At 34.7% G+C, this 13,755-nt stretch overlaps 1 protein-coding gene across 5 annotated transcripts in view; it reads left to right on the forward strand.

The window, feature by feature from the left end:
• USP12 (ubiquitin specific peptidase 12) overlaps window positions 1-13,755 on the forward strand; it is a 140,009-nt gene that overhangs the window by 31,952 nt on the left and 94,302 nt on the right. Inside the window, exon 2 of one of the 5 annotated variants that reach the window (XM_074216164.1) lies at window positions 446-546. The exons of 3 other annotated variants lie outside the window; for them this stretch is intronic. The gene's annotated coding sequence lies outside the window, so the exon portion shown is untranslated. Of the gene's footprint in view, window positions 1-445; window positions 547-13,755 lie in introns of those variants that run through there. One more of the 5 variants, XM_074216162.1, reaches the window with a different exon arrangement.

Below are 13,755 nucleotides of genomic sequence, written 5' to 3' on the forward strand. Positions count from 1 at the left end.
CAATCAAACATTGATAACATCTTTTTCACCACTTTCTCTTCATGATTTTTTGTTTGTAATGTGTACAGCCCACTCAAATCTACCACACAGTTCCTCAGCTTCTATAACTCTTATGATTCAGGTCTTTGGAGACTGTTATATTCCATGACTCACAACCATCCAACATTCCAAGAATATTGGTATTAAAAAAATAGGCCTGCCTGTGTTTTAGGGAGATAACTGAGGTCCTTAGAATAACTTTGTAATTTCCCAAAGATAATCTTGTTCTCTTCTTTTTCAATTCTGGGCCTGACTATCTGTTCAAGAAATATACTGTTGGCTAAGGTCTGTGAGTTGTCTATCCAACTGAGCATTATATTCTCACCATAGGTATATTTCATTTACTAGTATTTTTGGTGGATAATTGGCTCATACTTTTGAGTGATTATGGATCTCATTATTCCAGGATTTGATATCCTCTGCAAAGAGGAGCCTCTGAAGGACCTCCCTATCCTTAGGGAAGCATTCTTTGACTTGGATGCTGCACTGAATCTTCACAATGACAGTGTTAAGTACCTTTGTTTTTGGTGGGGGGGAAATCTTATTGTATCTACTATTGATTATAAAAAATTAAAATTTTTTATAAATTATAATAAAACTTTATGATTTGATAGAGTGAATTTTAGACTTTCTTCCACTGGTGCATATTGAAAGGTGCTTATTAAAATTATACAAGCTATCTTATAACATGAAACAGCGATAGTCTTGTTTGATCCCTTTATGAATATCAAGTTAGGCATAAAAAAGGAAGAATTATATGTATTTTGTACAGTTTATATAAAATGTTATTGTTTCCTTTGGGGAAGCTAGTCTAGTGTTTATACTTGGAATTATTAGAAAAATATCTTAGTAGTCTGAGTCCAGGAAAACTACTTCAGGAAGAAAATCTCTAGAAATCAGAAATTTTATTTAGAAATATTATTTTACAGTCCACGCACAATTTTTTTTATCCTTGAGAATTAGGTATGAAAAACAGAATTATCCCTTTTCTTTCCATTGATAGTCTGAGGGTTTATCACATATCATTAAGACTTTTCCAAGAATCTTTTGATTATTAATTATATGATTATTATTATATTAATTTACATTCACTGAATACTTAGAACCTTTTAAAACTTATCCTGTGTCAATTACTGTAATAACATTTTTGTTGGCATATGATGTAGTTATATCTTTAGATATCCCATGTAAATTTTGTCACTTTTTAAAAATCAGACATAGTGAGAGAAAATTAAATAGATATCTGTATAGCATTGTAAACTTTTTACAATGAAATGTTATTTAAATGCTATGTATTATGCCAGAAATATATATATTGAAAACTTATTACAACAACCCATAATTTTTGAATATATTTAAAACTAATAATTAGATTTAAAACATCTATGATAAATATCTTAAAAAGAATATATTGTAGTCTGATTTTCTTTGGAAAGAAAATTTTTGACTATGGTTACTAAGAATTGACTAAAGTGAGATTTAGTTTTGCATAATGTTAAATACAAATGTTTGTGTGAAGTTTAAGATGTGCAACATAGAGCATCTTTGAATGAATTTATATATCTCAGTGCTTCTCACTTTATGATTCTTCTTTGTATTTAATCTATGTAATATCTGGAGTAATGATGTTTGTTCTTTAATGTTGTGTTTAAAACTCTTATCAGTAATGTTCTCAAGTTTGAGATTAAATACCAGTAAGAATTAGTGATCTGTCTAGGTATGAGAACCTCACCAGTGTGATACATATGCTAGCAGGTGTTTGGTATATAATGGTTTATTTAAAGTTTTAATTTCAGTGAATTAGGCTTTAATCTTTGAAAATTGAATCTTGCTTTTTATTTTTGGGCATTTCAGAGTGAGTTTATATGTGGGACTGATTCAGAATGTTAGGATTATATAGCAAAAGTCTTAATTAACTTGAGAGAACTTTCAAAGATAACTTTAGAGAACATGGAATTCTTTCCCAAAAATTTTGTTTTCTCTACCGTGAAATAACCTATAGGGAAGTTAGTTTGAAACCTCTCGAACAACATATGATTGGATTGTACACTTGTTTTCCATCAAATGTGTCTGTTTTTAAAAATGGAAGTTTCCTCTGCATCCCCAAAGTGGAGTAGAAAAACAAAAGAAAAGGTATTTTTTTATTTTGGAAATATTTGTCAAACATAACCACAGGTGCAGCTAGGTGGTGCAGTGGATAGAGCACTGGCCCTGGAGTCAGAAGTACCTGAGTTCAGATCCGGCCTCAGACACTTAATAATTACCTGTGTGACCTTGGGCAAGCCACTTAACCTCATTGCCTGGCCAAAAAAAAAAACCCCTATAAACAAAACAAAAACACAACCACATGCTATTCATTGTTAGTGCTGTATTGAGTATAACTAACAGGGCAGTATTAGTAGTACTACATTATAAACAGATACTATAGAAAGCATAGAAGGAATTAATCTCTAAGGGTAATATTTCATGGAGGAGTTGAAACTAGTTGGGCCTTGAAAGATTGGCTAGGTTAGATGGTGGGGTGGGTGTGGGGTTGGGGTGTTGTGGATATACAGATGGAAAATACTTGATTCTACTGGTGAAATTGTTTGCCAGGGGTTAATGTAATAGTAACTCTTAAGGAGGGTCATCTGGATGAATGCTTGTTATTGTTTAATTGCTTATTGCATATTATTTCAGAGGTAGGTTCTTACAAAAAGGAGAACTTGAAAGAAATGGACATTTATCTATAAACTATAGAATACTAAGAAGAGTAATACACAATAGTATAAAATTAATCCATCTTTTGAAAATGAAATCAAACAATATGTGTTAATTGTACACATAACCTGTATCAGATTACTTGCTATCTTAGGGTGGGGGAAGGGAAGGGTGAGAGGGAGAGAACTTGATAAAAATGAATGTTGAATATTATTTTTACCTATAATTGGATAGAAGAACACAGAGAAAAAGGAAAATGACATTAAATTAGAGTGAATGATATAATAAAAGGAGGAAAAAATATTCCAGATGTATTATATCAAACTTTTAATAATACCTATAAGAAAGAAATCATCCTCAGACTTTGTGAAAGAGAACATAACTATCAACCCCACTTTGAGACAATCTAATCTCTTTTTTTAGGGTGGTTTTTTTTTTGCAAGGCAGTGGTGTTAAGTGGCTTGCCCAAGGCCACACAGCTAGGTAATTATTAAGTGTCTCAGGCTGGATTTGAGCTCAGGTACTCCTGACTCCAGGGCCAGTGCTCTATCCACTGTGCCACCTAGCTGCTTGAGACAATCTAATCTTAATATAGGTATTCTTTCTTTACTTCTTTTATGGCATGGAACCCTGTGGCAGTTTCTAGGTAAGACTTTGGACTCTTCTTAGAATAATATTCAATGTTTTTAAATGCACAGGATTACAAAGAAAACCAATTATTTTGAAATGGTTATCAAAATTAAAAAAATTAAAAACTCCAACCAAAATAATTCATAGGTCCTAGATTAAGAACCCTTGTTATAAATGCTTAAATCAGGCAAAGATGATGAAGAGAAAGAACTATAGGCTAATATCACTAATGACTCTAGCTTACAAAAATGTAAATAGTCCTAGCAAAAGGACTAGTAGCACATCCTTAAAATCATAAACTGTGAATAAATTAAATAATTTTATTCCAAAAAAAGGTAAGGATAATTTAACATTAGGAAAGTAGTAAACATAATCATAAACAAATGCCCAGAATAGCATGATTATATAACAGGGCAGAAAAAGCCTACAGAGTCATTTATCCTAGAAGTATAGGCATTTCAACATATCTCAAACCAAAAGTTAGAATTTTTTGGTTTTTGCAAGATAACGGGGTGAGTTGCCCATGAGCACACAGCTAAGCAATTATTAAGTGTCTGAGGTCACATTTGAATTCAGGTCCTCCAGACTCCAGGACTCGTGCTCTATCCATTGTGCCACCTAGCTGCCCCAAAAGGTGTGTCATTAATACCTCTGTGGCAAGCCCCCTTCGTCCCTCCCTCCCTCCCTCTGCAATGGGGTGAAGTGACCTGCCCAAGGTCATGTAGCTAGGCCATCTTTGAACTCAGGTCCTCCTGACTCCAGGGCTACTATTCACTGCACTACCTAACTGCTCCTAAAATTGTTTTCAGTGAAAAAAAATTAGAAACTTTATCAGTAAATACAAGAGGGAAAAGAGAAAGGGAGACCTTTCTCCACTATTACTTGACAATTTTAGAAATGGTGGAATTTCAAGAACTATGTGATAGCAGTTAGACAAGAAAAAGAAATTAAAGGCATAAACATAGACCTTTGCAAAGGCAAAGCAGAGTTGAATCTAACCCTTTTGCTAATATTTTCTTTCAAAACTCCTGAAGATCATTGAAGACACTATTTGAGACAGTAGTAAATTAGTAGGATACAAAATAAATTCACAAAAATCAACACTATTTCCATATAGCAGTAATAAAATCCAGAAGGAAATATAAAAAGAGAAGTCTCATTCAAAATAACAAAAAATGAATAACTTATCTGAGAGGCAATCCAACAAGGGACACTAAAGGCATATAAATACAATTTACAAAACACCCTAAAGGAATAAAAAAACACTTTAAACAACTGTAGTGATATTCATTGCTCATGTTTGGGCTACTAAAATAAAATAAAGATGATGTTATCTGTTTTAATTTATAGATTTAGTGCTGTACCAAGCTATCAAGGAGATTCTTGATAGAGTTAAGACAAAATAAGAACCCAACTCCTTTGGAAAAGCAAAAAGTCTAGAAACTCAAGGGAAATAATGAAATAAACTGGAATAAAGAAAAAATAGTGCTTCCATACTTCAGTCATACTTTAAAGTAGTAGTTGTATTTTTTTTTAATTTTTTTTATTTTTTTAACTACATGCAGTGGTAATTTTCAACATCATTTTTTCAAGGTTTTGAATTTTACATTTTTCTCCCTCCCTTCTCTCCCCCGATAGAAAGCAATAGGCTATACATATTTTACTATGCTAAACATAGAACCATATTAATCATGTTGTGAAAGAAAAATCAAATTAAATTGGGGGAAAAATCATTAAGAAAGTAGGGGGGGAAAAAGCCAATACATAAAATAGCTTTTAAAAATTGAAGATAGTAAGCTTTGCTTTGTGTTTAAGTTTCACAGTTCCTTCTCTGGATATGGATTGTGTTTACTATCACAAGTCTTTTAGATTTGAGTTTGATTATTGTGCTGCTGAAATGAACAAGTACATCATAGTTGATCATCACTCAATGTTACTTTTAGTTTTTTAAAGCAGTAATTGTCGGAAGAGTTTGATATTAACTTAAAAAATGGAAAAGCAGGGCGGCTAGGTGGCGCAGTGGATAGAGCACCGGCCCTGGAGTCAGGAGTACCTGGGTTCAAGTCCGGTCTCAGACACTTAATAATTACCTAGCTGCGTGGCCCTGGGCAAGCCACTTAACCCCATTTGCCTTGCAAAAACCTAAAAAAAAAAAAATAGAAAAGCAAATCAGTGAATAACACTAGAAAAAGAATTAGAAACAATTTATCTCTACCTATAATTTGCTAAACCTGAGAAATATGAGATACTTGGGGAAGAAACACCTGCTTACTAAGAACTGTAGAAAGTCTGTCAGAAATATGGCTTAAACCATATCCCACAATAAGCTAAAAATAGATACTGTGACCTGCCTAATAAAGGGAAGAGTTAGATCAGGTATCTTTTGCAGGTATGGAGAGGGTAGAAAATTCTTAACTAAACAAGGGTCACATTTTTTTTTTGAATAATCTTTTTCCCCAATTACATGTAAAAGCAATTTTTTTTTTAGGTTTTTTTGCAAGGTACTGGGGTTAAGTGGCTTGCCCAGGGCCACGCAGCTAGGTAATTATTAAGTGTCTGAGGCCGGACTTGAACCCAGGTACTCCTGACTCCAGGGTCGGTGCTCTATCCACTGCGCCACCTAGCTGCCCCCTGTAAAAGTGATTTTAACATTCATTTTTAAAATTTTTGAGTTCCAGATTTCCTCCTTGTTCTGTGACAGTAAGCAATGTGATATAAGTTACACACGTAGTCATGCAAAACATTTCCATATTAGGCAGACGGAAGAAAACATACCAAAATAAAATAAAAACCACAAAAGAAGTATAATTTTTGTGCTTTGATCTCCATTCAGACTCCATCAGTTCTTTCTCTGGAAGTAAAATAACATTTTTTATTATGAGTGCTTTGGAATTGTCTTGGATTGCTGAGAATAACTCAGTCATTCCAAAGTATTGCTGTTACTGTGTACAATGTTATAATGGTTCTACTCACTTCATTTTCCATACATGCAAAGGTAGTTTTTTACATTCATCCTTTTGCAGACTTCTAAGATCCATATTTTTCTACCACTTTCTCTTTCCTCCCCCCCCCTTCCCATGGCAGTAAACTATCTGATAGAGTATACATATATAATTGTGTTTAACATATTTCCATATTAGTCATGTTGTGATAAAGAAATTAGAACTAAGGGGGGGGAATCATGAGAAAGAAAAAAAATATTAAAGAAATTTCTAAAAAGGTGAACAGAGTATATACTTTGCTCTGCATTCAAACTTTATAGGTAAAAAACACACCCTCTGTATGTGGATGGCGTTTTTCATAATAAGACTCAGGATTGTCCTTGATCACTGAACTGCAGAGAAGAGTTGTGACCGTAGTTAATCATCTCACAATATTGCTGGTAATGTGTACAGTGTTCTCCTGGTTTCTGCTTACTTCACTCAGCATCAATTCATGCAAGTCTTTCTATGCTTCTCTGAAGTCATTTTGCTCATGATTTCTTACAAAACAATAAGACTTGATCACATTCATATTCCATAACTTTTTCCAACCATTCCCCAATTGAAGGGCATCTCCTAAATTTCCAATTCTTTGCCATTACAAAAAAAGAGTTATTATAAATATTTTTGTACAAGTGAATTTTCCCCCTTTTTTATGATCTCTTTGGGATACAGAGCTAGCTAGTATAGGTACTGCTGGATCAAAGGGTATGCACAGTGTTATAACACTTTCGGTATAGTTCCAAATTGCTCTCCAGAGCAACCCTTAACAGAAATATTTAATGCAGTGATTTTCCCCATTAACTACTTCACCTGTTATCCTAGCTACAGTGATTTTCTTTGGGCAAAAGTGTCTCAATTTTACATAATCAAATTTATCTGTTTAATCTTTTGCAATATATCTAGTCATATGAAAAAATGCTCTAGATCATTATTAATTTAAATGAGAAAAGCAAATTAAAACAACTCTGATGTACCTACCATCTCACACCTAACAGATTGGCTAATGTTACAGAAAAGAAAAATGACAAATGTGGGAAAACTGGAACACTAATGTTGCTGTGAATGGAACCAACCTTTCTGGAATACCACTTGGAATTCTTCTAAGAAAGTGCCCAACATAATAAAGCCTTTTGACCCAGAGATTCCTAGGCACAAATCATAGAGAGGTCAAAAATAAAAAGGGACCACAGAATTCATGGGAGCACTTTTTTTGTGGTAATAAAGAACTGAAGATAAAATAGGTACCCAGTGACTGGGGAAAAGTCTCAAGAAATTGTACTGTGTGAATGTAATGGAGTATATATCTGTGATATAAGAATAATTTAGAGAAACATGGGGAGACTTAATTTGAACTCATAAAACTAGGTAAACAGCATGCACAGTGACTATAGTAGTTTAAATGAAAAAAAACAGATGGATGCTGTTTAAACATGATGAAGGGAATATGAATAATTGCTCCTCTTTCCCTTCTTTGTAGATATTGAGGATAATGGGATGTCACATTGCAAATGTTACCCAGATTGGTTAATGTTTTGCTTAGTTTGTTGAACTGCTATTTGAGATAGGTAGGTGATACAGTGGGTAGTGTGATAGGCCTGGAATCAGAAGACCTGTATTCAAATCCATTGTAAGACACTAGCCATGTGACTCCTGTCTGCTTTAAAATGGAAATAATAATAGCACCTATTTCCCAGGGCAGGTGTGAGGATGAAATGAGATGATAATTTGTAAATGTATCACACAGGGGCCTGGTACAGAATAGGTGCTTAAAATGGCTTTTCTCCCTCTCTTTTCCTCCATCCCTCCCTATTTTATTTAATAAGTGGTTTGATATTTGGAGGAGGGGTTGAATGTATGTATGGAAATGAAGCTAATATTGCTATAAAAGCAAAAGAGGGGAAGACAATTGGAAGTTAAGACACCAGAATGATGTATGAGAACAGGTTGTTAGAGAATTTTAGAGTTACCAGGGACCCCAGTGGCCAGGTAGTACAACTCATAAGTGAAAGCAGCCCGACTCTAGCATACTAAACAAATGTTCATCCCTCCTTTGATTAAAGAGGGAGGGAAATCTCAGTTATTAGAATATTTTTCTTGACATCTTGCCTGGATTTGTCTCTTTGCAACTCTGCCCATTTTCTCCTCTTAGGGTTGACATAAGCTACCACCCAAACCCCTCTCCACTCCCTTCTTCAGGTTAAACATTCCCAGTTGTTTTAATTGAACTTCTTATGACATAAACTCATGGTTCTTTTCCATCCAGTTTATCAGTGACTTCAACTATGGTGCCCAGAACTTGCAGATGAGATCTGACAGGATCAGTGTGTAGCAGGACAATTATTACTTCCCTTTTGCTGATGTTGTACCTCTCTTTAAGAGGCTCAAGAAATCACATTATCTTTTTTTGGCTGCTGTATCACACTGGTTTATATTGAGCATTAGCTCTACTAACAAATCCCTCCCTGACACCCCCCTTCCCCATCTTTTTCTGAATAACTATTATCTTATTCCTGTCTTGTCCTGTACTTTTTTTTTTTTGCACAGCATTGGGGTTAAGTGGCTTGCCCAAGGCCACACAGCTAGGTAATTGTTAAAAAGTTAGATTTATCCACTCAAATGTGACTTCACATTTACCCCAAATGAATTTAATTTTATTGAATTTATCTCAATGTTCTATGCTTGTTGAGGTCTTTTTTGAATGCTGCTTCTGTCACCAGTGTACTAGCAATTCCTTTTGGATGTTGTTGGCATGTTTGATGAGCATGTCATTTATGCCTTTATCCAAGTCACTAACAAAAATTTTAAATGGCACAGGACCAAGTGTAAATACCTGAGGTATTCTACTGGAGAGTTCCTACCTAGAGTTTAGCCAGTCAAAAATAGTTTTGAATTCATCCAGGTGTATAATAGTCTAGACCACAGTTCTCTATCTTTTCTACAAGATTTGTATGAGATAGATCATCAAAAGCTTTGCTAAACATCTAGGTTTACCAATAATTGTAATATTCTACTTATCTATTACTTTAGTAATCCTGCCCAAAAAGGAAATGAGGTTTGACTGGTATGACCTGTTCTTGATAAAGCCATTCTGACATGTAATCTCCGATTCCCTTTGTAGATCATCATCCAGACTTTTCTCAGGAACTGCAATGTATAGAGATTTAAGAGATGATTTTTGAAATGATAGAACAGGAAAAAAGAATGATGCGGTTAGAGAGGGAGAACTAGAGGGGGGAAAAGGTCTTATGGTATACAGAGTATTAAAGTTACATGGAATAGGTAGCTAGCATTTTCAGGAATAGGAGCAAAGTAGGTGGTTGTTAGAATTATTTAAAGGACAATATATCTATGTGTGTGTGTGTGTGTGTGTGTGTGTGTGTGTGTGTGTATGTTTAATTGTCTTAGTCTTTCCCCATTAGTTTTCTTTGAGTAGTTTTTCTTGTGCAAAGAGTGGTATGTCAGTCAAGTAAACATTTATTAAGGAGTTATTATGTAACAGGCATTATAGTAAGCACAGGGGATATAGATATGAAAGAGTCCTTGCACTCAAGGATCTTACAATCTAATGATAATGATACAGAAAAGAAAGCCGAAAGGGGAGAAGAGGCAAGATAAAGCATGATGGAGAAGTCAAAGGAATGCAGCTAGCTAGGAAGTTAAGAGATGAGACTGGCTTAGACTACTCTTTAAATAGTGGGTTGGTTGCTCATCACTTATTTCTAGTCAGAGGGAAGAGAAGGTACTGATGCGTAAGTACCAAGACTGAGTGAATCTTGCAGAAGATGATGTTTCCCAGTAATGTGATTCCTTAGGGGCATGATGGAGAAGTCAAAGGAGGTTAGAAAATAACACATTTTTTCTTTTTGGATTTAATGTTTATTTTACTTAACGTGCCTTATTCTTTAATAATTTTTTGTTGATCTCTCTTGTTTTTCTTGACTGCTAATAAAATAGCTACTGCAGGCATCTTGCCAAAGATTTCTTTTTGGAATTAGGTCACCACCTATAAAAGTTGATAAGGATAAAGGACAAATTGTAAAACTTTAAAAGTTACTTAATAAAGTAATTTAGAACACCCCCCCCCCCCAACCCTATGTATTTATCCAGTAAAACTGAGAGGTCTTTTCTCTTCACTATTGTACTCCCATCTCTTAGAGTCTTGGGAAGGTCTGGTGTGGTGAAACAAAGATATTTTTTCCTAGAAAAATTAGAACAATGGAAATGTTTGGGCATTTTTGAACACACCAAATTTTCTTCCATACAGTGTTAAAATAGTGGCTCAAAAAGAAATCTGGGGGGCGGCTAGATGGCGCAGTGGATAGAGTACTGGCCTTGGAGGCAGGAGTACCTGAGTTCAAATCCGACCTCAGACACTTAATAATTACCTAGCTGTGTGGCCTTGGGCAAGCCACTTAACCCCATTGCCTTAGAAAATCTAAAAAAGAAAAAAAAAGAAAAAGAAATCTGAAGAGGCAGAATCAACAAAAGAATGGGGTGAACTGTTTTCCAGCTCAGGACCACTGAGAAGATTGACAAGAAAGTCTGTTTTACAGGGATCAGATTGAAGTGCAGTTTAACACAGGTTACACTAGTACATCAGACTTGGCAAGCTGGTAGCAGGCTTTAGGGGTGACTGAATTAGCAGAGCTTTCAGAATACTGACTGACAGTAAGGAAGTCAAGGATTGAAGGATATTATAGGGGACCCTTTGCTGACCCTGTGAGCAGCATTCTGTTGCATTACCTATACATGGTTTGGGGTTGATGTCCTAAATTAAGGAGAAGCAGTTGCAGGAAGCAAGATACTGGAGATAGTTTCAGATTATTCACAATCCAGAGCACATGAAAGGATGACAGTGATCAAACCTCTCTTTAGATCATACCACCTTGGAAGAACTGAAAACTTAAGAAGACACCACCCCCTCCCATCCCCCAAATAGCTCTGAAAAACAATAGCATGAAAAAAATCTGAAATTTGGGACAATGTCCCTTTCAACCTGGGAACGGAGGCCAACTTTGATATAAAGTTAAAAATCAAAAAAATAGGCTGGAAAAATGAGTAAACATCAAATAGAAATCTGACTATAGAAAGTTACAGTGATGAGAGGGAAGATCAAAACAAACTCAAAAGAAAATAATGTCAATACAGCTACCTGCAAATCCTTAAAGAAAAATGTGAATTGGACTTAGGCAAAATGAAACAAATGAACAAACATACTAAAAAGGATACCTGGAAGAGCTCAAAAAGGTTTTTAAAAATCAAAAAAGATAGGTAGAGGAAAAATAGGGAAAAGAAATGACAGTGAAAAATCATGTAAAATCATGTGGAAAAGGGAACATCTTGATAAAGAAGTCTCAGAAAACAGAATTAACTAAATGGTAAAAGAGGCACAAAAATCCAATGAAGGGCAGTATGTCTTAAAAAAGCAGAATTGCCCAAATGGAAAAAAGAGGTACAAAAACTTACTGGCAAAAGAACTCCTTAAAAAGTAGAATTGTGACCAAATGGAAACAGAACCAACTCCTTTAAAAGTAAATGACCGTGGCCTTGGGCAAGCCACTTAACCCCATTTGCCTTGCAAAAACCTAAAAAAAAGTAAATGACCAACTGGAAAAGCAATGTAGCTCATCAAAAAGTAAAATTTAACAACTAGAAAAGGAAACAAAAGCTAATTGAAGAACATAAAGGTGTAAAAATTAGAATTGGACAAATGAAAACTAATGACTAGACATCAAGATTTCATTAATGAAAAGTCTGAAAAAAATAGAAAAAATATAAAGTACCTCTTGGGGGAAATGATTGATCTGGAAAATAGATCCAGAAGAGATTATCTATGAATTATAGATGTACCTGAAAACTATGATTAGAAAAAGATTCAGGACAATATCCTGCAGGGAATTGTCATGAAAAACTGCCCTAAAATAAGAAAGTAAAATAGTCTTGAAAGGATCCATTGATCACTTCTAGAAAGAGACCCCAAAATTAAAAATTGCAGAGGACAAAGGAGCTTGGATTGCATTCAAGGATAAACTACTCTGCAAAATTCAGCATATTTGTTTAGGGGGAAAGATGAACTTTCATTGAAACAGAGGACTTTCAAACTTACCTGATAAAAAGACTAGAACTTAACTAAAAATTTGTTCTTCAAATATAAGACTGGAGATGAGTAAAAAGGTAAATATGGAAAGGGGAAAAATATTAGTCAATAAGACTAAATTACTACCACAGGAAAATGATCCTTGAAACTCTTGAGAATTATCTCTTTCTTAGGACAGTTGAAAGGAACATACTTAGGCAGAGGGTATAAGTAGAAATTGACTGTGATGGGGATCAGACTTTTTAATGGGACAGTTGAGGTGGAGAGGGTTCTTGGACAAAAGATGTGGGTATGAAGTGATTATGAGAATTGTACTTCAATCAGGACAGATAAAAGGAGTATATTTTGACAGTGGATGTGGAAACCAGTCAGATATAAAACAATTAAGACATGAAAAAAGAGAATTATTCCAGAAGAAGAAAGCATTAAAAAGATAATTAACACTGCATGATGAGACCCAAAGGACCTGTTATAATAAAGGGTAAGCAGTGAGTGAGTACTGAGTTAATCTAACTCTCAACAGTTTTGGCTCAGACAGAATAACATATATTTCCAGTTGAGTTTAGACATTTATTTTATCCTGCAGGAGGAGAGGGAAATAAAGAGGAAGGAACACAATTTTGAGTTACAGAATCAGTGATCAATGTTTAAACTAGATGTGAACAATTCCTGGATACCTCTACTGAATCAGTCTATCAAAGTTATAAAAAGGAAATGGGGGGTGGCTAGGGCAAGCCACTTAACCCCATTTGCCTTGCAAAAACCTTTAAAAAAAAAAGGAAGAGGGCTGATAACAGAGAGGGCAGATTGAGAGAGGCAGCAATTAGAAGCAAAACATTTGGGAGAAGGGAGAAGGAGAAAGGAGAGAAAAAAAGTACAAAGGGGGAAAAGATATAGGATGGAGGGAAATAAAGAATTTGTAATCTTAACTATGAATGAGAATGGGATGAACTCTTCCATAAAATGGAAGTGGACAGCAGAGTGAATCCTGTACTATCTTGTTTATAAGAATCACATTTGAAACAGAGAAATTACACATTGGGTAAATGTTAAAAAGACTGGAATAGAATATATTGCCCTTTAGCTGAAGTAAAGACAAAAACCTAGGGGGTAGTAATCCTGATCTCAGACAAAGCAAAAGTAGATCTAATTAAGAGGGATAAGAAAAGAGAAAGACAATAAAAGACTAACATGCATTTGTGAAATATTCCTTATAGTACCCATCAACTGGGAATGGCAGAACAAGCTATGATATATGAATGTTATGAAGTACTATTTTTCTATAAGAAATCATGAACAGACTGA

Source organism: Macrotis lagotis, chromosome 1, assembly GCF_037893015.1.
Source record: "Macrotis lagotis isolate mMagLag1 chromosome 1, bilby.v1.9.chrom.fasta, whole genome shotgun sequence".
In the NCBI taxonomy this organism is placed as follows: Eukaryota; Metazoa; Chordata; class Mammalia; order Peramelemorphia; family Peramelidae; genus Macrotis; species Macrotis lagotis.